The sequence below is a fragment of the Xenopus laevis genome, chromosome 3L (assembly GCF_017654675.1).
Source record: "Xenopus laevis strain J_2021 chromosome 3L, Xenopus_laevis_v10.1, whole genome shotgun sequence".
Lineage (NCBI taxonomy): Eukaryota > Metazoa > Chordata > Amphibia > Anura > Pipidae > Xenopus > Xenopus laevis.
This window is the reverse complement of record NC_054375.1, coordinates 142,706,336-142,731,601: the sequence shown is the minus strand read 5'-3', so window position 1 is coordinate 142,731,601 and position 25,266 is coordinate 142,706,336. Positions and strand designations below refer to the sequence as shown.

Sequence of the window (25,266 nt, the reverse complement as noted above, 5' to 3'; positions counted from 1 at the left end):
ATTGTTGTAGTGAAATGTTTGAGTGTCTCTGATCAGTGCCAAGTGATCTTTTCATAAAGATATTTCTGCTTTCTAGGGTGGGTAGGTTTTTCGGTTGGACTTTGACTTACCGTATATACGTATAAGCTGACCCGAATATAAGCCGAGGTACCTAATTTTACCTACAAAAACTGGAAAAAACGTATTGACTCGAGTATAAAAAAAAGAAAGCATTTTAGTACATCTTATGCAGAACACACGCTCCTGATCCAGACTGTGTGCAGGTGCCAGTGAATTACAAGCCAGTGAACTGAGCACAGTGGGGGCTGAAGCTGAAGAAGGGCTGGAGAGACTGAAGTTGAACATAGTTGTGTGGCCAGACCAGACGTGACAGGAAAGTTGCAGCAAGTTCTACTCCACGCACACTCATCTCCACGGTCTGTCCCAGCTCCAGATCAAATCCCACCACACACACAGTATGCATCCCAGGGAAGTGCTAAGGGATTCCTCGCTGCTTGCCCTGTCCCATCCTTCCCCGGAACTGACTCCTCTCCCTGCTCAGTCTCTACATTCACAATAAATACACGAACACCGCCCGGGAGCCGGGAGACATCGGCGCTACCTGATGACGCACTGAAGACGTGGAAAAACAATCCGAGAAGCGGACTTCCGCCAAGATATGGGCACAAGCGTTTGCTTTAGCTGGGTTAGAGGGATAGGTTCAAGGGGTGGTTCAACTTTATTCAGGAGTGTGTGTTCTGCTGAAGATGTCCTAAAATGCTTTCTTTTTTTGCAAAACTGGCAAAAAATTTAAACTGCGATTTTGATGCCAGCGCCCATTAAAGTCAATGGGCATCCGTTATTTGTTGCCGGCATCGGAACAGTCAGCGGTGATGAAAAACTTTGATGCTGGCATCGAAACCGTTGCCAATTTTTTTTCGGCGCTGACAAATTTTCTCGCCAAAATTCGCCATGAATTCGCACCTGGTGAATAAATTCGCCCATCACTACTGATTTGTCAGAGGTCGAATGTTTGAGTTATTTTTACCTCTAATTAATTCGGATCACCTTGAAACGCGAATGGTATCTTATATAAGAAGAACTCAAATGGCAAAAACCTGATTCTGCAAGATCGAGTCCCGCAACCACAAAAATCGTGTTTTCCGGAGGAAAAAAACTCAAATCGATCAAATTAAGTCCTTGATTCGAGTTTTTGGCCAAAACCCTCAGAAAAAAACTTGAACATCACGCAGGCTGTTAAACTCTTCAAATGCTTCCAGGGAAATCTACCATTAACTTGTACATGAACTCACCAGGTTTTAGGTGGCGATCTATCGAATTTGAGTTCCAAGGTAGGGGGATGATAAATCTCGGATTTCAATTTTTAATTCAAATTCAAGTTGGTTATTTTAAACTCTAAATTGTGATTTTTGAAATAAAAAACAACTCAAAAATTAAAATTCCAGTTCAAATTTACCATTCAAACCTTAGTAAATCTGCCCCCTAAGGTACAGTCACAGCTACATGCTATCTTTCAGGCTATGGGGTTGTTAGAGCAAGAAAGACAAAATGTATTACATATTATATTTAATATTCCAAAATGGTCAAACGTGCATCAGTACAAAATGGAAGATATTACAAAATGACATACACAAACTATTATGCTAATATTTTTATGTATGATTTGGAAGAAAAATTTAAATAATAGTTCCTAATAATAATATTAATAATAAGAATAATTAATAATAATTCCACTAGTCTATACAGAAAAACAGAAGATAAGAACAGTATATTAGGCTATGAAAGTTTTCATCCGCCAAATACAATGACGAGTCTCCCCAAAAGTCAACTTATGAGGTGCAAACGCATCACATCTAATGAAGAAGAATATGTGGAAGGTAAAGAGAGGGTCTTAGATATGTTTAGGAGGAAGGGGTACCCTAGAAGTGTTTTAAAAAAGGCTGATTTGGATGTAAATGCTATACCTCGAGAACTATTACTGGAACCCAAAAAAGAAGGAAGATGAATGAGAAAATACCATTCATGTCAGTATCTGATTTGCATTCCAAAATGGTGAGGCGAATCATAAGAAAGTATTGGCCGGTTGGTCTTTTTGAATTCAAATTTTTTTCAAAGTTTTTTCAAGAGGCAGATTTATCAAGGTTCGAATTTAGGGAAAGATTTATCAAGGGTCGAATTTTGAGTTGATGGGAGTTTGTAAAAACTCTCATAAACTCCTATGAACTCGAAATTCGACCAACTACAATTTATCAACAAATTGATGAATAGGATCGAATTAGATTCAAATTCACCTGAGTTTTTTTCTTTCCCTTTCCCTAATGTGCAATGTTCTGCTCCCCCCCCTAAGCAAACCTGTAACCGATACAGCCTGAAACCATTGTAGGGAGATGGCTGCTTGAGGGGCACAATCCGTGGAGGGCTCATTGGGTCCGGGGAGAGAATTCACCAGCTAGAACACTAGAGCATGGATTACACGCGACTTACACCCAGGGCAGGGCCTTCGCTAAGTGGAAGTGTTCCCTCTATGGTGTAATGCAACTACAATCCCCCACAGGCTACTGTGCACACAAAACAACTTGGGCGCCAGGAGGTTCTTAACAATCAGGAACGGTTTATTATGCCAAAAAGGGCAAATGACCACAGGTTTCAGTAGTCACGCAGGAGTTGAGGAAAACAGCATATTGAGAGTTCACACAGAACAAGGCAGGATCACACAGAGAGTACACAGGCAAATGCAGTACAACCTTTCCCTCCTGGAAGTTGTCAGGAAGCAGCTTGTACCCTACAGTCCCTCTTCACTGAGGTCCCTGACTGGAGGCAACACACAGAGCCTCTGGGAAGCTACTCCCTTACTGCAAATCCTTGTTGGAGCTTTAAGAGCAAAGGAGCGAGCTGAGAGTGAGGCAGTCAGCGTTTAGCAGCACAACCAGACAGGGGGAAAGGAAAAAAAGAGTCCTCCCCAACAGCACACTACACTCAAGTCTCTCTCTGATGCTGCCACAGTGATACCCAGCAAACTACTTACCAGTGCAGCGAAATGCAGTATCCAGCAGTCACTGATACAAAGGGCAGCAGCAGCACACAGGGTCTTCATCCGAGTAGGTGCCTTTAAAGTTCATTTTACTCTTTAGGAACGTCCCGCATAGGAAAAAAAAATGTTTGCCAGGTTTTAGATGGCGAATAGTCAAATACGAATTTTTAAAGAGAAAGTACATGATAATTTAAAAAAATCTAATTTTGAATTGTTTTACAACACAAATCGAATTTGGACTATTCCCCAGTCGAATTACACTAAAATAAACTCAAAATTGTAAAAAAATTTCAATTTGACCCTTGATAAATCTGCCCCTTAGAGTTCATGGGAGTTTGTAAAAACTCCCATGAACTTGAAATTTTTCTACAAAAAAAAAACCTAGAATGTCAGGAAGCCAGCAAACAACTCTAAGTTGAACCCAGGACTTACCCCATAAGATTAAACAGCAATTCAGCAGGTTTAAGGTGGTGAACAGTTGAATTTGAATTCTTAAAGGGCCAGTACATAATACATTTCGAAAATCATATTCCATTTTTTTAAAAAAAACTCGAATTGAATTATGACATTCCCTAGTCAAATTTCACTAAAAAACCCAAAATTAAAAAATTCACTTCGACCCTTGATAAATCTGCCCCTTACAATAGATGGCTTTTTGCTACCCCTTGTAACTGGGTGCTCATTGCTGCCTGAGGCAATGCTCTCATCTTGCTTCATGGAAGGAGCAGCCCTGATGAGAGGGGTACAGAGGACCACCAACAAATTTAGACCTAAGAGATTATGTAGAAGAAACCAGGAAACCAAAACAATAATTCGTATTGACACAGATTCCCTTGAACAATCATTTCATCATCTCACTTTCACACTTTTAGGACTGATGCAATATTTATCACGTGAAAACTCAATCGAAGTCTCTATTAAAAATGTTTTCTCCTCGAATTGAATCTTGTCCATGACTTTTCACATGATAAGACACAGAACACACCGGCACAACATGGGTATTACTAGCAGGTTTAACCTTGCTCGTTTATTGCGGATGCAACGTTTTGGGGCGTGACCCCTTTCTCAAGCATGCTAGTAATACCCATGTTGTGCCGGTGTGTTCTGTGTCTACGCTGTTTTTGAGGTTGCCCAATTCCTCTACCATCAAGCACCTGGGATTCGTTTGATTCTGGACGGCCAGGGTGTGCGAGTGTAAGTTTTCCTTTTTTCACATGATAAACCATGAGATAACCTTTTCTCACTGAAGTAAATCTGGCCCATGGTTTTCAAATGTTGATGGTTTGGTTAGGGATGAAGCCTGGGATTTTGGGTCCCATTGCATAGGCCACTTTATTCTTTATTTCCCTGAGGGCATCTTCAGCAATGAATGAAAAGACCCAAAGTCACGAAAACAGCCAAACTTGAAGTCCTGAAGCGGCAAAAAGACCCAAAGTCACGAAAGGAGATGAAGTTGAAGTCCTGAAGCCATGAGTTCAATTTATGTTTTTTTTCAATCCCCTGGCCACCAATGTATTATTTTAATATTCTATAGGCCCCTGCCACCAATGTTTTTATAAAAAATATTTTTTGGGGCCCCAATTTTTTTTAACTTGTAAGGGGGGCCCTGGAGCCAATGTTTTTTTATACAATATTATTTGGGGCCCCAATTTTTTTAACTTTTAAAGGGGGCCCTGGCGCCAATGTTTTTTTTAAAAAAAATATTCTTTGGGGCTCCAATTTTTTTTAACTTGTAAGGGGGGCCCTGGCGCCAATGTTTTTTTAAAAAATATTTTTGGGGCCCCAATTTTTTTAACTTGTAAAGGGTGGCCCTGGCGGCAATGTTTTTTAACTTATAAGGGAGCCCTGACCATCAATAGCTTTTATAACTTGTGTCTGGGAGGGTTTCTTTTTTAGTGCTGATTTCTGTGTGGTCTTTTAACTGTGATGTAGGGGTGGGATTTGGGCGCCAGCAGGCCCGGACTGGCAATCTGTGGGTTCTGTCAAATGCCAGAGGGGCTGCTGTATGGTTCCATAGAAAGTTACCATATAGTGGGCTGGTAGGAGGCTGTGTGGGCTGGTAGGGGGCTGTTTGGGCCTCTGTGTACTTGGAATGGCAGGGCCTATTTTGACTCCCAGTCCAGGCCTGGGCGCCAGCGTGGGTGGGGCCCAGGGGGCCCCAAAATTTTTGTTGTGGGGGCCCCCGTGATTTCTTATGGCGGCCCTGTATACAGCTTTAAGATGTAAGAGACAGATATTATTATATAGTGATAGGTTATAAATATACACATGCCACTTAGTCACTTGATCCTGTCTTAAAAGTTTATTTTGCACAATATTAACAGGAAATTAAAAGTCTTAAGAAATACTGGAAAAAAAAGCAGAAGTGGAGACCCAAGGAGCAGTTGTATGTGACACGGAGGAGGCAGAACAACACTGAGAAGGAACCAGTCAACTGGGCAGAAAGACATTCCAATCCATTGGCACAAGATGGACAGAGGTAAGGAATAGAACAAGGGACTGGGATGGGAGAAATATAAATATAATGGGAATATGTCTGTGTTATTAATATGGAGAGAACAGAACAGAGCAGGCAGAAGCCTATATACCTATACTGGGCTGTTTCTGTTATGTCTGCTCCATCATTACTACAGTAATCAGCATCTGTCTGTACTTTGCTATTCCCTTATTACAGAAACATATGAAGCAGCAAGCAGTTTCTTTCAGCCAAGTTTCCAGAAGTAAAATACCTTCAAACCTCCATATTACATCCATTTATTTTAAGTTCCCCAGCACTTTTTTTTTTGCAGTCCCACCAATTTATAATGCCCTTCAATAGATGCTTTCCCCAATTGTAGAAATCCAATATACTGCAGCACACTATAATTTGTGTAAATATAAAGGTGTACTTTATTTGGCTCAAATACGAGCAGACATGTGGCAACGTTTCGGGCCTCGCAGGACCCTTTCTCAAGCCTGTGAAATCACATACTGTTCCGTGTTAAATAGGGTAAAAATGGGTGGGGGAACCTTGAAAAAAGTGGGCGGAAACATCCGTGTTCATTAGTGATCCCTAATTGTATAACAATTATCACAATAAATTTATAATATAATTATATCCACTTAAAATTACATATTTAATATATCAAAAACCTCATAGTGTCCATATCTGTGATAATGTCCAAAAAGGGTTATAAAGTTTCTTTTCATCAGTGTCCCTGTAAATTTGTAACCATCTCCAGTGATAAAAAGCAATTGCTTTAAAAAGAGAAATAAAGTATAAAAACAATATCATTACATTCAGAGGATCTGAGACGCTTGAACTTTACCTTATATGCACATTGTATTCTGTGTTTAATTCTGTGACTGCTTACTTTGTGCAGAAGGTGGTTTCAGCACTCAGAATGTTCTGATATCTATTCATTATTCAATAACCTTGAGAAAAAAGGCATACATATGTTTTACTTCAATTGACAGTTCTCAATATATTTGTATATTCCAAATCAATAACAGTAAGATCTATTTCACAATGTCTGTTCTCCTACTGGTATATAAACATAGCTGGAGTATAATCTTTATTTAAACCCCTGGGCCAGACCGTATCTAATCTATGGATCCATTGCATTTCAAGTTTATGCAGTAACATTAATCTATTCCCTCCTCTCCTAGGTTGCTCAGCCGAATCGATCACCTGAAACCTCAGTTGACTCACTGAGTGCCCTGCCTGTTTAAAGTGTGCGGGAACAGGCAATGTGGTTAGTCCCTTTCGTATGGTTGACTTATGTTTGGATATTCTATCTTTAATCTTTTGTGTTGTTTCCCCCACGTAAAGCAAACCACACGGACACTTAAGTAAATAAATTACAAAGGTTGAATCACAGGTGTAGTATTGTTTGATTGAATATTTCTTTCCAGAATGTGGGTGATAGAAATTTTCCCCTTTAATCACCGAATTGCATTGTATGCAGTGTAAACATGGGAAAGTCCCAAATTTAGGTTTATTAAGGAAACGTGTACGTTCCTTCTTCGAGCCCCCTATGTCCGCCTTAATTAATCTGTCTTTTAAATTTCTGGCTCTTTTATAAGCCATCATTGGTCGTATCTGGAACTCGGGTACATCCGGTAAACAGGATTGTAACAAGTGCCAATGATTTTGTATAATTTGTCCCACTTGTCTGCTGGCTGTACTGTAGTTGCTTACAAACACCATTTTATTATCCTCTTTCTTTTTATCGGGCACCTTAGACAAAAGATTATCTCTGGTTTTATTTTGTACTTTTTGTATACTTTTCTCTAAGGTGTCCCTACCATACCCCCTCTGATTAAAACGTACTAACATATTCTCCATTTGTTCATCACACTCTTTAGGATCGCTTGTTATACGTTTAACTCTTGCCAGTTGAGATACTGGAAGAGAATTTTTTAGGGGTTCTGGGTGAAAACTTTCAAAATGTAGAAGATTGTTCTTATCTGTCTTTTTCCTAAAAAGACTGGTCTTAAGTGTTTCACCCACTCTAGTGATACTCACATCAAGAAAATTTATTGTTGTGTTATTCGAATCAACTGTGAATTTCACATTGCTATCAATCTGATTTAGGAAGTATTGGAAGAGGGACAAACTTTCTTGTGACCCATCCCAAATTAGCAGCAGGTCATCGATATATCGTAAATATAGTAGGCAATGTGATTTCCACAGTTGATTTTCATAAATAATCATGTCCTCTATAAACGACAAAAAAAGGTTGGCATACGTGGGGGCCACATTACTCCCCATCGCCGTACCCCTCTGTTGTATATAGAAAGTGTCCCCAAATAAGAAATAGTTTTGGTGTAACACTATTTCTAATAGTGAGAGCAAAAAGACTTTTTGTCTGGTGGTATAATTTGTTGTATCTAGAAAGTGTTCAACTGCTCTCAAACCCAAGTTATGTGTTATTGATGTATACAAACTCGTAACGTCAAAACTAACTAGTAGTATATCATGTGAAGGCAATATGATATCTTTCAATAATGTGAGTAAATGGGTAGTGTCTTTAACATATGATCTTGTATTTTGCACTAATGGTTGCAACACTTTGTCTAAGTAGACAGCCAGAGGGGACAACACTGAATCTGTACCTGCGACAATAGGGCGACCTGGTGGTTTCTGCATATTTTTATGTATTTTTGGTAAGGTGTAAAACACCGGTGTGATTGGGTCATCTTTAATGAGGAAGCGTTTCAAATCATCGGCTATCACCCCTTCCTCTGCAGCTGTATATACTGTATCCATAATACACTGTTGAATGGATACCAACGGATCAGCTTCCATTTTTTTTATATACATTTGCATCAGATAGTTGTGTCTCTATCTCTTTCAAATAGTATTGTCTGTTCATTACCACCAGGGAGCCTCCTTTGTCCGCAGGTTTCACAATCAATTTATCATTTTGTATTAATTCTTTTATACATTTGTTCTCTTTATATGTTAAATTAGGTTTAACCCCCATCATTGGATTAAGTTTGATCTTCTGTTTCAATATGTCCACATCCCTGCTTACCAGTTTAATATATGCTTCAATAACATTATCTGTATTAGGTGGTACAAAATTGCTTCTGTTACGTAAACCCACTGTTTTGATAGTGAGCTGTGAATGTCCCAATCCGCCATTGCTGTATGTAACATGAGGGGCTGAAAAATGTCTTTTTAGCCTTAAATTCCTAAAAAACCTTTGTAAGTCAATATCAAGGGAGAATGTATCAAAGGCACTAGTGGGGCTAAAAGAAAGACCCCTTTGTAGCACAGACATTTGTAATGGTGTCAACATAATATCAGAAATATTATATACTAACGTGTCTGATGTTTCTTCCGTGCCTGTCTGTTGGGTTGTTGCCTCCGTTCTGTTGATTGATTCGGCTCCCTGATGTATATCCGATCCTTGTTGCGATCGGTTCCTCCTGTGGCCTCTGCGCGTCTTCGGCTGGATGAATCCGGGGGACTGTAATCTAAAAAAGAAACCGAACCCTCTGAAGTGCTTCCCTCCGTGCGATTATCCGGTGACCGTTGGCGGGGTGCTTTCCTCGTCGGTAACCAGCGTGTCTGCAGATCTCCTTGTCGCTCACGCTCACGTGATGTATCCCAGCGTATGCTGCGATGCGTTCCACTGCGATGCGTTCCAGCACTCAATCCCGCCTGGTTCCACTGATAGATATTGCCGGTTCGGTAGTCCTCCGTATCTCTCTGGAATTTGAATCTTTTGCGCTCCTCCACTGCTCTACGATGCTTTGCTGTTGTATCTCTTATACTGGTAAGGATTTCTCCTGCCTCATCTGGTCGTGTCGCGTCTTTTAGTTGTTGTTCTAGTGAAGTAATGCGCTGTTGCACCCCAGGAATGGCTTGCTGTATAAATTCAATATTCAATAGCAGTATATCTAAGGAGCACTTATTGACTATTTGTTCATACCTTTTAATGAAGTCAGTGTTCTCAGAGAATATAGTCGGTCGTAAATTAACCCTTAGGCCACGTGGTATCCGTTGTGCCTTGTAATATTCCTTAAGTGTAATAGAATGGAGATTAAGACCAGTTAGTCTCTTGTTTTCTTTCTCCAACTCTCGTGCTATGTTGTTCCCAGTAGGTTCAGTTAGGAAGGAGTTATCACTCTGTTCCAATCCGAGAATGCGAATCGCATCTGCCTCGGTATATGCAAAAACTGCAGATTCCTGTGTAGACGAGCCTTGTTGAGACATTTCTTAATGCAAAAAATCTGTGGGAGCTTCTCCTGGCAGGATCAGTAATTCCACACAAAATTGGAGTGCTCACCTCAGACAATTTTCCTTTCGGATCAGGTGCTTCTAGCAGTATTCGATCACGCCTGCCACGGATCCAAACTTCAATTGTAGAAATCCAATATACTGCAGCACACTATAATTTGTGTAAATATAAAGGTGTACTTTATTTGGCTCAAATACGAGCAGACATGTGGCAACGTTTCGGGCCTCGCAGGACCCTTTCTCAAGCCTGTGAAATCACATACTGTTCCGTGTTAAATAGGGTAAAAATGGGTGGGGGAACCTTGAAAAAAGTGGGCGGAAACATCCGTGTTCATTAGTGATCCCTAATTGTATAACAATTATCACAATAAATTTATAATATAATTATATCCACTTAAAATTACATATTTAATATATCAAAAACCTCATAGTGTCCATATCTGTGATAATGTCCAAAAAGGGTTATAAAGTTTCTTTTCATCAGTGTCCCTGTAAATTTGTAACCATCTCCAGTGATAAAAAGCAATTGCTTTAAAAAGAGAAATAAAGTATAAAAACAATATCATTACATTCAGAGGATCTGAGACGCTTGAACTTTACCTTATATGCACATTGTACCTTATATGTACATTGTACCTTATATGCACATTGCCCAGGACCTGGGATAAAAGATATTTTCCTAATTTGGATCTTCATATCTTAAATCTACTTGAGAATCATGTAAACATTAAGGGGAATATTTATCAAGGGTTGAATTTGAAAAACTTTGAAATTCGAATTAAAAAAAGACCAACCAAAAGTCAAAGTTTTTTTTGCCCGAATGGGCCCATTTTCGATCGAATATGTCCATATTCAGCTGAATTAGAATCATACGAATCGAATTAATATCACATTCGATCAAATTAGATTCTATGTTTTTCCCAAAGAAAACTCAGATTTTGTAAAGTCCACCAATTGATTCCAGATAGGTTCTAGGAGGTCCCCCATAGGCTAAAACAGCAATTTGTCAGGTTTTAGATGGCGAATGGTTGAAGTTGAATTTTTAAAGAGACAGCACATGATAAATTAAAAAATTTGGTTTTTCACATTTTTTGGAAATTCTAATCTAATTTGGACTATTCCCTAGTCGAGGTACACAAAAATAATTCAAAATTCAATTTTGTTTCACTCGAAAATTCACCTCGACCTTTGATAAATCTGCCCCTAAATAAACCTAATAGCTGGTTAGTTGGGATCAGGTACAAGCTACTGATTTATTGTTACAGAGAAAAAGAAAAATTTACAAAATTTGGATTATTTGGATAAAATCGAGTCTATGGGAGACAGCCTTTCTGTAATTTGGAACTTTTCTGGATAATGGGTTTCCAAATAATGGATCCCATACCTGTACTGTGTATGGACTTGTGTGTGGAGTCTTGAACTAATAGTAACTTAATCCTCATAGCTTTATATTTTATTTTTATTCCTAGGAAAATGCCAACACTATCTTGAGAGTGCTAATGAAACTTATGAAAATATGGAAACTATTAAGTCATCAAGGAAGAACATGGAGTTTTATGAAGAAGAAAAAGTAGAAAAGGAAGAGTATATTAAGGGTAGCCTGTGCATAATGATTCAGTTGGATAAGTCAATATTTATTTGGCAATATGTAGGGTGGCCATACATGTTAAGGCCAATTATAACAATGTTGTCCAGATGTACTGTAGCTATGATAGAAAAAATGATGATGCGTAGCCCATAGATTTTGGCAAATTTTCACAGTTTCACAAATTTTCGGCAAAGTGAAATAGGTCACACCCACTTTCATACCTGCCGCCCAGTTTAATGGATCAATACTATTTGCCAGTCCATGTGAATGCCCAAGTCTTACAATACCTATCATAGAAAAAAACTAATGTATTTGAGTAGCGGTCTACTTGATCTAAGATTTTCTTAAAGGGGTGGTTCACCTTTAAGTTAACTTTTAGTATGTTATAGAATGACAACTTTTCTATTGGTCTTCATTATTTATTTTTAATAGCTTTTAAATTATTTCCTTTTTTCTTCTGACTCGTTCCAGTATTCAAAAGGGGGTCACTGACCCCATCTAAAAAACAAATGCTCTGTAAGGCTACATATGTACTTATTATCCAGAATCTTTCCGTAATTTGGACCTCTGAAATCTGCTAAAAAAAATTATTTAAACGTTAAACCCGATAAGGATTCATTATATCTGAGTTTGGATTAAGTACAAGGTACTGTTTTATTATTACAGAGAAAAAGGAAATCATTGTAAAAAAATGTAATTATTTGATTAAAATGGAGTCTATGGGAGACGGCTTTCTGGATCCTATACCTAAAAATGTTTCTCCAAAATGCTAGGTTGTTAGGCACATCATAGCCACTTACTGTTGGATAGGTTCAGAGTCACTATGAGTAAGCCCAGACTGTAGGGCACTTTGTTTATATTGTACCCACAATATCCAAAGGGCTGCAGGTTGCAATATGCATTTTTATACAAGATTTATACAATAGACTTCCTATATAGACAGTAGGATGCATTTAAAGGAGAACTAAACCCTAAAAATAAATATGGCTAAAAATCCAAAATTTTATCTAGTGAACTAAATGCACCAGCCTAAAGTTTGAGCTTGTCAATAGCAGCAATGATCCAGGACTTCAAACTTGTCACAGGGGGTCACCATCTTGGAAAGTGTCTGTGACACTCACATGCTCAGTGGGCTCTGATTGGCTGTTGAGAAGCTAAGCTTAGGGCTCGTCACTAATTATCCAGCAGAAAATGAGCTTCCCCTGTAATATAAGATGATGCTACAGGTTTGCCGATTATTACATTCTGATGCTAATTGCACTGGTTTATGTGCTGCCATGTAGTAATTATCTGTATTAATTACTAATCAGCCTTATATTGGGACATTTCTATTCTATGTGTACTGTATATTGTGAGTGGGTCCCTAAGCTCAGTAAGTGACAGCAACACAGAGCATGTGCAGTGAATCAGCAGAAAAGAAGATGGGGAGCTACTGGGGCATCTTTGGAGACACAGATCTTTACTGCTGAAGGGCTGTGGTTGCCTTGGGCTGGTACAGAAGCATAAAACAACATTTCTAGCTACTTCTTTACTTAGGCATTAGTTCTCCTTTAAGATTTTACTACCCCCCCAAAAAAAGTATATATAAAGTATCTGTGTGTGTGTGTCTATATATATATATATATATATATATATATATATATATATATATATATATATGTATGTATATATGTATGTATATATATATATATATATATATATATATATATATATATATATATATATATATATATACACATACATATATACACACAGAGATAGAGAGAGAGTCTGAAAGGCATGCACTCACCCCCAAAAAAGAAAAAAAAAGCCCAGGTGCTGTCACTATTAATTAACTGTTTGTGATGTCTTGAGAAAGGTCCTCTGTGTAGGACCGAAATTCGCTAATGCTTACATTTTTTTTGCACATAAGTAAAGTCTGATGAGTGTCCTTCATGTATAGATATACAGTATATATATATAAATAGCAAGTTACCCAGTATAATTAGTGTTCTGTCCTCTCTACGTGTTACCCTGGGGCAGTGTGTAGTTCGACATACAGCTAAACCTTCCCACAATCCAATAAAGAGACTGTGAACTGAAGTCTGTAGATTTTACTGGATGGCAAAGGGGAATAGGTGAAACTGTAACAAATAACAGAAAATAGGATAAATAGATTGCAATGAACAGTGCAATATAAACATATATGCATATAAATGCAACATCAAAGCACTATCTGGCATGAAAGTCTATGCAGCAATGTCTCTGGGGTGCTGGCAGCTGTGGAGGTGATTTGGTGCAACTATTTGCTTACCAGCGATGTTACCATGAGGAGAGATGAAACTGTGTGTGCTTCTTCCACAGCATGGTCTGTAAAATGGTGTCCTGGCTCCCACAAGGCATTGCTCTAGGTCACATGGTGAGAGTATGGTAGCCTGATTAGTTCAAATCCTGCCATAAGCATTATGGAGGTGTAGAATGCATATAGGAAATGGTCCTGCGTGGTTACAGCAAGTGTCCAGCAGAGGGAGCCCACAACGTAAGAATAGGGAAATCCCAAATATGGTAAAAGCGTATGCTGGAGACATAACAATTAGCCGTACAGTAAAGTATATCTCCTCCTGTTTCAGATGTGAAGACAAGTAAACCACTGAGGACACATAAGACACTCCTGGTGGTTCTGGGGATCCTGGTGATCTTTGTAGTTATTTTCCTGATAATCTTCACAAGCCTGGGGCTCATATATTGTGAGTTTAATAAGAGACCATAGAACTACCGGTACCTGACCACAAATTCCCATAGAGCACTATTAGGATTCTCATGTGAAAGTCACACAGTATGTGCTCTGACCTTGGTGTTTTGTGCACACACCACCTCTTCTCCTCTGAGCTACAAACAGCTCAGCTCTTTTCATTGTTCACTGCCAATGAGTCTGAAAGCAGAAGGAGTGAGAAAGCAAGAAAGGAAATAAAGGAGGGGAAGAATATATTGTGTAGTACTTTTAATCACTCCAGTACTAGATACTAATCAACATGATTTCACCATTCACCAAATGCTCTGTTGTTGTTAGAAAACCCCTCTTTTAACTTACAATATCATTGTATTATTATCATTGGTTAGCCACAAAATTTTTTGCGTATGTAGCGCTATAGTAAATTGAATGCACCGTACTCTACTATAAGCTTCACTCCCAGTACATATGATCCAAATGAGAGTGTGGGAGTGAGCCTTCGCAGCGATGTGGAAGCAGGGTGTAGTGCAACTGTAACTGTATTCAGGGTGCAAATAATTGGGTGCCAGTGGTTCTTATAACCGATGTATTGAGCATACAATCCTCAGTGGAGTGTACATAAAGAGAACATTGCAGGATCGTACATTGCAATGAATAGGCCATATTTACAGCACCTTTGGTCAGGATGATTCTCCTCAGAGATAGGAACAATACATGCAGCTTTGAGGAGGTACACCCAGCTTTCAGCCTTTTTACCCTAGGTCTGTACACTTAGTCCATGGTTCTGGGCAATTAGTACCCGGGATCTTAATCCACTATAATCCTCGAAGGAACCTCAAGATGCTCAACTAACTAAACTAACTATCTGTTACTCCTAGAGTGACCTATTAACGATATAAACTATACTGACTAAAGCCTATTTAGGTTTAGGTTCCACAGGGGTCCTGTCTGCTTGCTCAGACCAGGACTAGCACAAAATGGACCCTGAAAGAATACTAGGGGTGGCTATTCTACACATCCCTACACGTATTATATGTTGGTGAAATCCCAACTTGTGGTTTCTAAGGGAAGTTACTCTGTAACATCTAATTTATATTGTTTATTGTCACAGCACTAACTAGTGATCCACCAATAAATAACCAGATCCTGTAATGTAGCACAGGTATGGGACCTGTTATCCAGAATGCTCGGGACCTGGGCTTTTTCAGATAAGGGATCTTTCCGTAATTTGCATCTTCATACCGTAAGTCTAGTAGGAAATCATATAAATATAAAGTAAACCCAATAGGCTGGTTTTGCTTCCAATAAGGATTAATTATATCTTAGTTGGGATCAAGTACAAGCTACTGTTTTATTATTACAGAGAAAAAGGAAATCATTTTTAAAAATTTGGATTATTGGGATAAAACTGAGTCTATAGGAGACAGCCTTTCCTTAATTCAGAACTCTGGATAACAGGTTTCCGGAAAATGGAGCCCATGCCTGTACAACAGCCAGTTTCAGTCTTTATCTATAACCTCTTGAGCAGCTTTATAAGTCATTCAGTATCCCAGATGTTTGCCCCCAATTCTAAATCAGATCTTTCCTATCTTTTGGTTTCAGACTCTACTGTTGCGAGTCAGTTGCAACAGGCAGGTGGGTATTCTCCATAAACCATTTATGTTTTATACTCAAAAAGGCATTAGAAGTATTCTCTTTTCTATGTTTGGTCATATCCCCACTATCTTTCTGATCCACTTTTTCTAGTTTTCTATCTCTACTTCTGACCTTCATTAGTTAGCAGGTGGTCATGTCATCAGTCAGGAAATGTTGAAGACTGTTAGATGCCCCTAAGCATCGTTTTTGTTAGAAAGCAACTATATGCCTGTTCATATGGGTTGTACCTCCCTACTTCTCTTCTGTCCTCTATTGATATACAGTATGCTCTACTCTACTCCTTCCTTTCTATTCTCTCATTCTCTTGACCTATTCTTGTGTCTATTGAATTAACAGTTGTGTTGCTTTGGTTACACTATCTTCTCACTTGTCCTTCTTTTTCCTCTCAACTTCTGTCATTTCATCCTTATTTTATTTCCCATTTCCTTAATACCCCACTCTCGCTTCTCTCCTCTTCTGTCCTTTCCAACATACATTTCTTTTACAAGATACAGTAGGTTATATACCAAAATGTGAAACCACTAGGATTGCCACCTGTTCTGTTTTCTTAGGCCTGTTTGGGTCTCAACTGTCTTTTAGTTTTTCAGCTTTGTGAAACCCGAACAATAATTTGACCAATATATAAAAAACATCTGACGATTATGATAATCATACTGATTTATTTCCATCAACATGGCTTAGTTACTATTAAGAACAGTTTTTTATTATTATTATTATAGAAAGAAAAAGCAAATCAGACAAAAGTGAGCAATTCATAGCTTTTAATTAAAGCATTGGACTTACTCATCATGGGGAATATGGATAGAGCTAGGGTTGCCCCCTGTCTAGCTTTGAACCAGACATTCCAGTTCAATACTTTCAGTCCAATTTAAAAAAAGTGTACAGAAATCTAGCCAATTGCATCTAAGTAATGCAATAACCCCCATGTCATAACCCCACTCAACATCATTTTGCCTGCCTCTGATGTCATCATGCCAACCCCAACATCACTGCCTTTATTATACCTATCCACAGTTATTTTCTTTCTTTACATCCAAGTTGTTGTTCAAATGTAGTTTAACATTTAGGGCAGTGTTATACACAGTGAGCTTATTATGAGGGCCACATCAACATTTTTATACAAAACAGGCTATGGGACCAAGAAATCCCTGTTGGCTTCCAGATGAACAGTCCTGATTTAGGGTTTTCTGGAAATTTATGCATTTTCTGTATATACATAAATTATTTGCATCTTACCCCATTTTCCCAGGTGTCCATTGTGCCTTCACCAGACTCATGCGCGTGCAGTACAGAAACATTTCTGACTTAGTGCAGTGTGTATGTGCAAGTCTTTTAAGGGACAAGGAATCCCATGCAGCTTCTTTTTCATTTAAATTTGCCGTAAGATGTCTCCTCGAGGTGGGGAGCCATGCTTTGCATATTGTACATATGTAACTGTGCATGTGTACACTGAATGCTGCAGGGTGCAAACATATTTAGTATTCTGAACATGCAGTAAGAATTTCCTGTATTACGTTCCTGATGAATAGATCTAAGAAAACAAAAGCTGATGGGTTTTTTTTTGTACAAAAGTAGTGGTTTTTCTTGGGGGAATATCCTAAAGGAGAAGGAAAGTCTTTTTCTTTGTTGCTGGGGGGTGCCAACAGTTAGGTACCCCAAGTGATTATACTTACTTACCTGATACCCTAGGCTGATGCTCCTATCAGGAGAAAACTGCAATGGTCACGGTCCTCCTCTTCTGGAGTAGGGCTCTTCCTGCTTCTTCTTTCTTCTCGTGGCTGCTTCTACTCTGGGAAATTTGAAGAACGAAGAAGCAGATGAAGAAGACGTTCGCTCTATTGGGGTCACTGGCAGAACCATAAGTCAGTTTTGTTTTTGGCTGATTGGAGCACTGGCCAATAGAGATGTCGCGAACTGTTCGCCGGCGAACTTGTTCGCGCGAACATCGGGTGTTCGCGCTCGCCGGAAGTTCGCGAACGTCGCGCGACGTTCACCATTTTGGGTTCGCCATTGTTGGCGCTTTTTTTTGCCCTCTCACCCCAGACCAGCAGGTACATGGCAGCCAATCAGGAAGCTCTCCCCTGGACCACTCCCCTTCCCTATAAAAACCGAAGCCCTGCAGCGTTTTTTCACTCTGCCTGTGTGTGCTGAAGAGATAGTGTAGGGAGAGAGCTGCTGCCTGTTAGTGATTTCAGGGACAGTTGAAAGTTTGCTGGCTAGTAATCGTTTTGATACTGCTCTGTTATTGGAGGGACAGAAGTCTGCAGGGGTTTGAGGGACATTTAAGCTTAGGTAGCTTTGCTGGCTAGTAATCTACCTTCTACTGCAGTGCTCTGTATGTAGCTGCAGTGGGCAGCTGTCCTGCTTCTGATCTCATCTGCTGACTGCTGCAATAACAGGCAGATTTTTCAGATACATTTTTGCCCTTGATCCCCCTCTGGCATGCCACTGTCCAGGTCGTTGCACCCTTTAAACAACTTTAAAATCATTTTTCTGGCCAGAAATGTCTTTTCTAGATGTTAAAGTTCGCCTTCCCATTGAAGTCTATGGGGTTCGCGAACCGTTCGCGAACCGCTCGCATTTTTGCGCAAGTTCGCGAATATGTTCGCGAACTTTTTTTCCGACGTTCGCTACATCCCTACTGGCCAAGGGTGTCAGGTATTTAAATGCAAACACTTGGGGTGACTTGCTTTTGGCACCCCAAATTAAAAAGAATTTGAAGAACAAAAAAATAAAGAGCTCTGTGGTGCTCACTGGTAGAACACTGGGTTGGTACAGTTTTAGAAGCACGGGCCCAGGGTTTCAAGTAAATAATTGCAACCACTTGTGGGTGACTATCTTTTGGCACCCTCAAGTTAAAAAGACTTTCCTGCGCCTTTAATTAATTTTTTATCTTTTGCAGATGAGAAGAAAGCCAACCTTGTATCACAAATCACAGCTATTAACCAGACTTTAGGTAAGCAAATGCCTCTTTAATGATCTTCTGAAGGTCCTGCCAATGAGTACAGAGAGTTGTACACAAAAAAAAATAGCAGAAATATGACCCATAATTAGTGATGGGCAAATTTCTCCCGTTTCGATTCGCCAAAAAAATAGATAATTTGTGAAAAATAGTGAAATCAGAAAGTTCACAAAAAAATAGTGAAATTTGAACGCTTTCACAAAAAATTGCGCAATTCGAACGTTTTTGCAAAAAAATCGAGCAATTCGAATGTTTTCATAAAAAAATTGAGCAATTCGAATGTTTTCACGAAAAAATCTAGCAATTCAAACTTTTTCACCAAAATCTAGCAATACGAAAGTTTTCACTAAAAAAATCGAGCAATTGGAACGTTTTCACAAAAAAATCGTGAAAATCGGATATTTTCACCAGCGAATTTTCCCGGGAGATTCATGAATATATTTGCTGGCGGCAAAACGCTGAAATTCACCGCAAATTCATGCCAGGTGAATTTATTCACTACCCATAATAGCTTCATGGTAAAAATCGGTGCCTAATTGATATACTGATGCAATTTTCCATGTAGCAAAGCCATGTTTTCTCTGTAAATTTACATTTTTATATTCGAGGTGAGGATAAAGCCTCCTCCTACCAATTATGACAGGGATGTTGTGGGAGAAGGAGAGGCTAGAAGGCTAGATATTTGAAGTTAGGGAAGTGTAAAAAGGGCAATGGATGTTAATAGGGCATGGATATATTGAGGAGTTGGAATATATCAAATTATGAACACAAAATCCACTTGAATGATTGAGGGCATCAATTTGTTGAAGAAACTCAAATTTTAAGAGTATTTTGACATTATTAATTTTTTGCCTCCAGTTTTTCATAGCAAGAAAATATAAAATTAATATATGCAAAGTCCAGCAAAGCAAAAGGTTACTCAGGAGGTATAGTAGTGACATATTTATTTCAGAAGCGATACGATTTTTCAAAATTAGACAGAATTCCTTTTAGCCGTTAATGTTTAAGACAAAACTATATATATAGGAATAAAAGCACTGCATAACTTGTGTTGCAATTACACTACTAGCTAGTATACATTTACTAATTAATGTACTCCCTTAAATGGCATGTAAAATGTAACATACATTTTAAATGCCCCCCATCCCCGTGCATGTCTAATGCAGGCAGTATTTCATTTATAGTCTGCAGGGCTTTGCACTATTTTTTATGGTCCCCTAAAAACTGTAAAATTGGGGGTTCAACTATAACATCAGCTGTATGTATGAACTCATAAAATTGGGGTACATTGTGACTTTTCCTTATTATCACTTGTAGAATAAATGTTAAGGCTTTCTATACCATTTTCCTTTATTTTTCTCATCATCTCCAGGCTGCCCTAAATGCACATGTTCTTGTTGTTTTGCTTCAGGACAAACCTGCCGACACTGCCCCTCTGGCTGGAGAATGGTGAATTCCTTTTGTTACTATTTTTCTAGCAAGGACCAGGCCTGGGAGGAGGCTAAACACAACTGTGTCAGTGCAAACTCTGTCCTTCTCATTCTAGAAGATGACGTAGAAATGGTACGAAAAACTGTTGATAATATATTTTTATATGACCACATTTATATTAGAACAGCCTATTCCTATGACGGACAAATGGTTATGTGTCAGAGTGTAAGAATAATAAAGTCTAATAACAAATGTCCCTATCATTCTGACGCTGCAATAACCACATGCCCAAGGCAGGAAAGGTGAAGGGATGGGTGATGTTCCCCCATTTATTTATTCTCTTATTAATGACACCCTGTGATGAGAGTCCACTTTGTAAGTTACTGACAGAATTCAGAGTGTCAGCAGATACTAGATGAGGCCCCTTTGTACAGAAGTGTTTTCTTCATTTGCTGAGTCCCTCCCTGTGTCTGCTTTTAACAGATAAAGAACTGCAAGGCTGAGGGACAGTTGTAAGCGGGACACTATTTTCAGTGCAATATCTGTAGTTAAGAACATTCAGTTCTCTTCCAACATTTTGGGAGGGTTCAAGTTATATAACGTATGTATGTGTACTCCCATTTGAATCTATAAAGCTTGTGAAAAGGGGAGTGTCTTTGTCAAAAGCCCTCATGGTACACTTCAGTGTAACATTGACTGTTTTTTCCCAAAGCAAAACCATTATATGTTCATTGTTAAACTCAATAAACCTCATTCTATTTGAAATAGCTTTATCTCGATGTTTTGCTTTCCATATAACGAGGTCATAGCAATAAAATTAGCAACATATTTGGTGACTCTCCCGACGTGATAATTTTCTGGACGCTGGACGTCTGAAATTTTCCAGTCGTATTTCTTCAAGTGCCAGTTATCAAGAGGATATACTGAGGGTAGTCTATCGCTGAGGTATGAAGTTACTCCCACAGCGGCAGACTCCATGAGTATCATTGTTTTTCAGCCTGTTCTATTTTGCTTATTGTTTTGTTAAATGTTTTGTCAATTAGTTCAAATGCCACTCATGATAGGAATATGCTTTTTCCTTACTATTTTTGTCATGTATGTTGTTCCTTATCATGAAGCATTAGACCAATCTGTCATAGAAACTACATCTGCATGTTGGTTGATGAATAAAAAAGAATCCCTGTGTCTTGAGCTGGATGAATGAGGTTGAGACCAACCGGCATCAGCCTAGTGCGTGAATACGATTTAGAATAACTATAATCTGTATGAAAGTGTCTCGGCTCTTTCACAGAGTCTGTTTGTGTTTTAGGATTTTCCCTATGTTTCCAGTTTAGGAGGTGACTCCACAGGCTAGGGAATGGAAATCTAGGATCTTCCAGAGGGAATTCTAGTGTGTGAAGTGTGCATCGCTTTCCTGTCCGTTTGAATCGGCAGATGACAACTAAGAGCCCTAGACAATATCTAGGTGTCCACCATCTGCAACTTTAAAAAAGGTTTTCTTCCCTTACACTCACTTGTAAGTCCCACACAGTAAATACCCACTACAGACACACTTCCCGCTATCTATACTAGGGAGTTTCTCATGTCTCCAAATGGAGAAATTAGTACTGCTGAAGAAGCTGAAAGCTACAGCTGTAACTATCTTCTGCCTTACTTCTCTAGGAGGTTTCATTTTCGGTGTCTATTATATGATATTAATTATTCCAAATTTTAAGATCCCCACCCTTCTAAATTATAGAGAAAAGTATAACATCATTTTTACCTGCAGGTGACTCGAGGAGCTTATATGTATGTTTGTCTCCACTGTTTGGTTTTGTAAACAAAACAAATGTTAAAGGACCAGTAACATCAAAATTTTTTTTAAAAAAAATTCGTTAGAATACAACGAAAAAAAACACCGAGACAAATTAAAATTTCAAATTGCAAAGCATTTATTAAGAAATAACTTACCAAAACTCCACTTCCTGTCCTCTTCAGAAACGGCGATATGGCGACCATCCATAGTGCGGTGCTGGATTTGTCCTCCCTGGCTAGCTCCCATAGTCTACTGACAGCAGGAAGACGGTGCTGGAAAGCGGCCCGACTGGATGAAGAGCTGAAGTGTTCAGTGTGTGGCTCCTTCTACAGGGAGCCAATTATCCTCCCCTGCTCCCACAGCCTGTGCCTATCCTGTGTTGCCCGGAACAGCCTCCTGTGTGCCCGGAACAGCCTCCTACTCACCCGGCCCTGCAGCAGAAAGCGATGCTTAGCGAGAGTGCCCCAGGCGGGTGGCAGGGCACACAGACATCGCTGGTTGTCTCTTCATCCCGTGGGAACTACCATGCTCCCAAACATGAACCACCAGAGCTGGGCCAGAACTGAAGCTGTCAGCCTTAGTACTAGCAATCAAAGAATGGATCCAGCAGAATGCAGGCGGCGATACGTAAAGTCGGGTTTTGCGCTGCTGAACATAGACACCTGCCCGACAGCACTACTTAGCATTCTGCTGGGTCTTAGTGACCAGTGCTCCTGCCTACTTCTTCCTGCCTAGGCTCGGCTGTCGGTAACGATTCTGATGCGGCGATACGTAAAGTCGGGTTTTGCGCAGCCGAACATAGACACCGGCCTGACACCAGCCGCACTGGTGTCAGGCTGAAGGCTGAAGAAGCGGTGTGCGGCTGGTGTCTATGTTCGGCTGCGCAAAACCCGACTTTACATATAGCCGCATCGGAATCGTTACCGACAGCCGAGCCTAGGCAGGAAGAAGTAGGTGTCTATGTTCAGCAGCGCAAAACCCGACTTTACGTATCGCCGCCTGCATTCTGCTGGATCCATTGTTTGATTGCTAGTACTAAGGCTGACAGCTTCAGTTCTGGCCCAGCTCTGGTGGTCCATGTTTGGGAGCAGGGGGTCTCTCCTTGGTAGTTCCCACGGGATGAAGAGACAACCAGCGATGTCTGTGTGCCCTGCCACCCGCCTGGGGCACTCTCGCTAAGCATCGCTTTCTGCTGCAGGGCCGGGTGAGTAGGAGGCTGTTCCGGGCACACAGGAGGCTGTTCCGGGCACACAGGATAGGCACAGGCTGTGGGAGCAGGGGAGGATAATTGGCTCCCTGTAGAAGGAGACACACACTGAACACTTCAGCTCTTCATCCAGTCGGGTCGCTTTCCAGCACCGTCTTCCTGCTGTCAGTAGACTATGGGAGCTAGCCAGGGAGGACAAATCCAGCACCGCACTATGGATGGTCGCCATATCGCCGTTTCTGTAGAGGACAGAAAGTGGACATTCGGTAAGTTATTTCTTAATAAATGCTTTGCAATTTTAAATTTTAATATGTCTTGGTGTTTTTTTTCGTTGTATTCTAACGAATTTTTTTAAAAAATTTTTTGATGTTACTGGTCCTTTAATAGCTTGCTGCTCAGCTTTTTTGCATCCTTACATTGTTATATAGGTGTGTTTCTACAGGTCTGTTAGAGTGTTAGAGCATATTTTGAATGTAATACTTGTGTGTATGTTAGAAAGAAAAGGACTTGACTTGACAGAAATATGAATTTCATGTGTGTGTAATGAATAAATTTGCTATATTGTTTTTGGTTCTCTTTAATGTTTATATGTTTTAATAGGTACCACTTGTAATATAATATTTGTTTTATGTGTCCGTCACTATTATACTAATATTGTCATTTTGTTTTTGACTATCATGTTACTATTCTTATCTTATACTAACATTGTCTTCTTTGTTATTTAGTTCTCTTGTGTATTTTCGTTTGTGAATGGGTTTCTCGTTAATAAGGTTAATACACTCCAATTGTCTTTATAGTGTTACTAGAAATATTAGTGTTGTCTCTTTAAATGTTCTCTGTTATAGTTTTTGTCTCAAACTAACTTTACTCCTCTTTTTTATCTTTGTGGGTCAGATTGATAACTCTTTTTAAGTGTATTATGTTTTACTTGTGATCGGAAACAAAACCACTTTCCATATCTAACAATCCTCCTAGCTATGCTAGTTGAGTTCCCCAAACAGTTTAAGTTTCAAAGCCTTTGTTAAGTGTCACAGTGGAGGGGACAAGACTGCGTTTTCTTGGCCAGAATGTGATAGTTTTCTCTCCTCTCACAACTTGAAAGTCTGCTGTGACAGATAAAGGATTTTATCTTCTGTAAACTACATTTCCCATAATTCTTGGTTGCACAATATTTCAGATGCTTAACTTCTCTCGCTGACTCAGTATCTTTTAACTACAGCTAGTAGTTTTTTTTAACTTTGCCGTTTCATATTCATCTGTATTTTTTTTCTGTATCTCCTCAATCTGGATCTTTTCACCAACATGAAGGTAATATTCCATATATTATTATTGTACTGCATTTGCAGTACAAGAGCGGAGTATTATTGTTGTTAATATTTTTTCTAATTAAATAAGCTTTAGTTCATAAAAAAATACAGCTTATGTGCTTGTGCCGCTGCTACAGAGAAAAATTCTCCAGTATCATTGCACGTGTGTATGTTGCATCACAAGTCTGCAAGTGTAAGAAAATGCAGAACTGACTTAATGGATTTATTGTTAATTTCATCTGATAACTAGTAATTTCACTACCAAATTTGTAGAAATAAATGATACTACTAAAATGGGTCTATGTCATTCTTATTTGGGTTACATATATAAAAATGTTATTAAATGTTTTTTCCTAGTTATGATTAATCAAAATTGTTTTGTTATAAGAAGGAAACAGTACAGGTTGTAATTGACAGTTTACACAATTACATTTTCAATTCTGTTACAAATTTGCAAATCACACTAATATTAAGTGGACTTGTGTCTTTGTACCATCCCACTTCCAACAACACAATTACTGGCAGCATTTGGTTGGATTTACTCCCAGCTGTCCTGTCAATTCTCCGCAACAATCCTATCAGGTGTTGTGGACTTTCTTCATTTGAATTAACCACAAGAAAACAAAAGTCCTTCACTCATATCATAAATATACAACCACTTCTTATTATTGACAGTTCATACAGTAGTTTCATTAGAGTTCTTTAGCTAACACACTAGATTACTCAAATCAGTATTACCAGAATATCAGATATTGTCACATTGTCTCTTTGTTTCCAGGTTGGTGATCTGAGCAAAACTCCATCAGTAGCTGTTGAGATTATTCACTATATTCCAATCCATTCCAAATA

General features: G+C 39.1%; 1 long non-coding RNA gene across 1 annotated transcript; it reads left to right on the top strand.

The window, feature by feature from the left end:
- The first annotated feature begins 15,632 nt into the window (after positions 1-15,632).
- Positions 15,633-20,467, top strand: LOC121401618. The gene is made up of 3 exons (XR_005966396.1): positions 15,633-15,694; positions 18,618-18,671; positions 20,089-20,467. It is a non-coding gene; the product is annotated as an uncharacterized LOC121401618 (long non-coding RNA).
- The last annotated feature ends 4,799 nt before the right edge of the window (positions 20,468-25,266 follow it).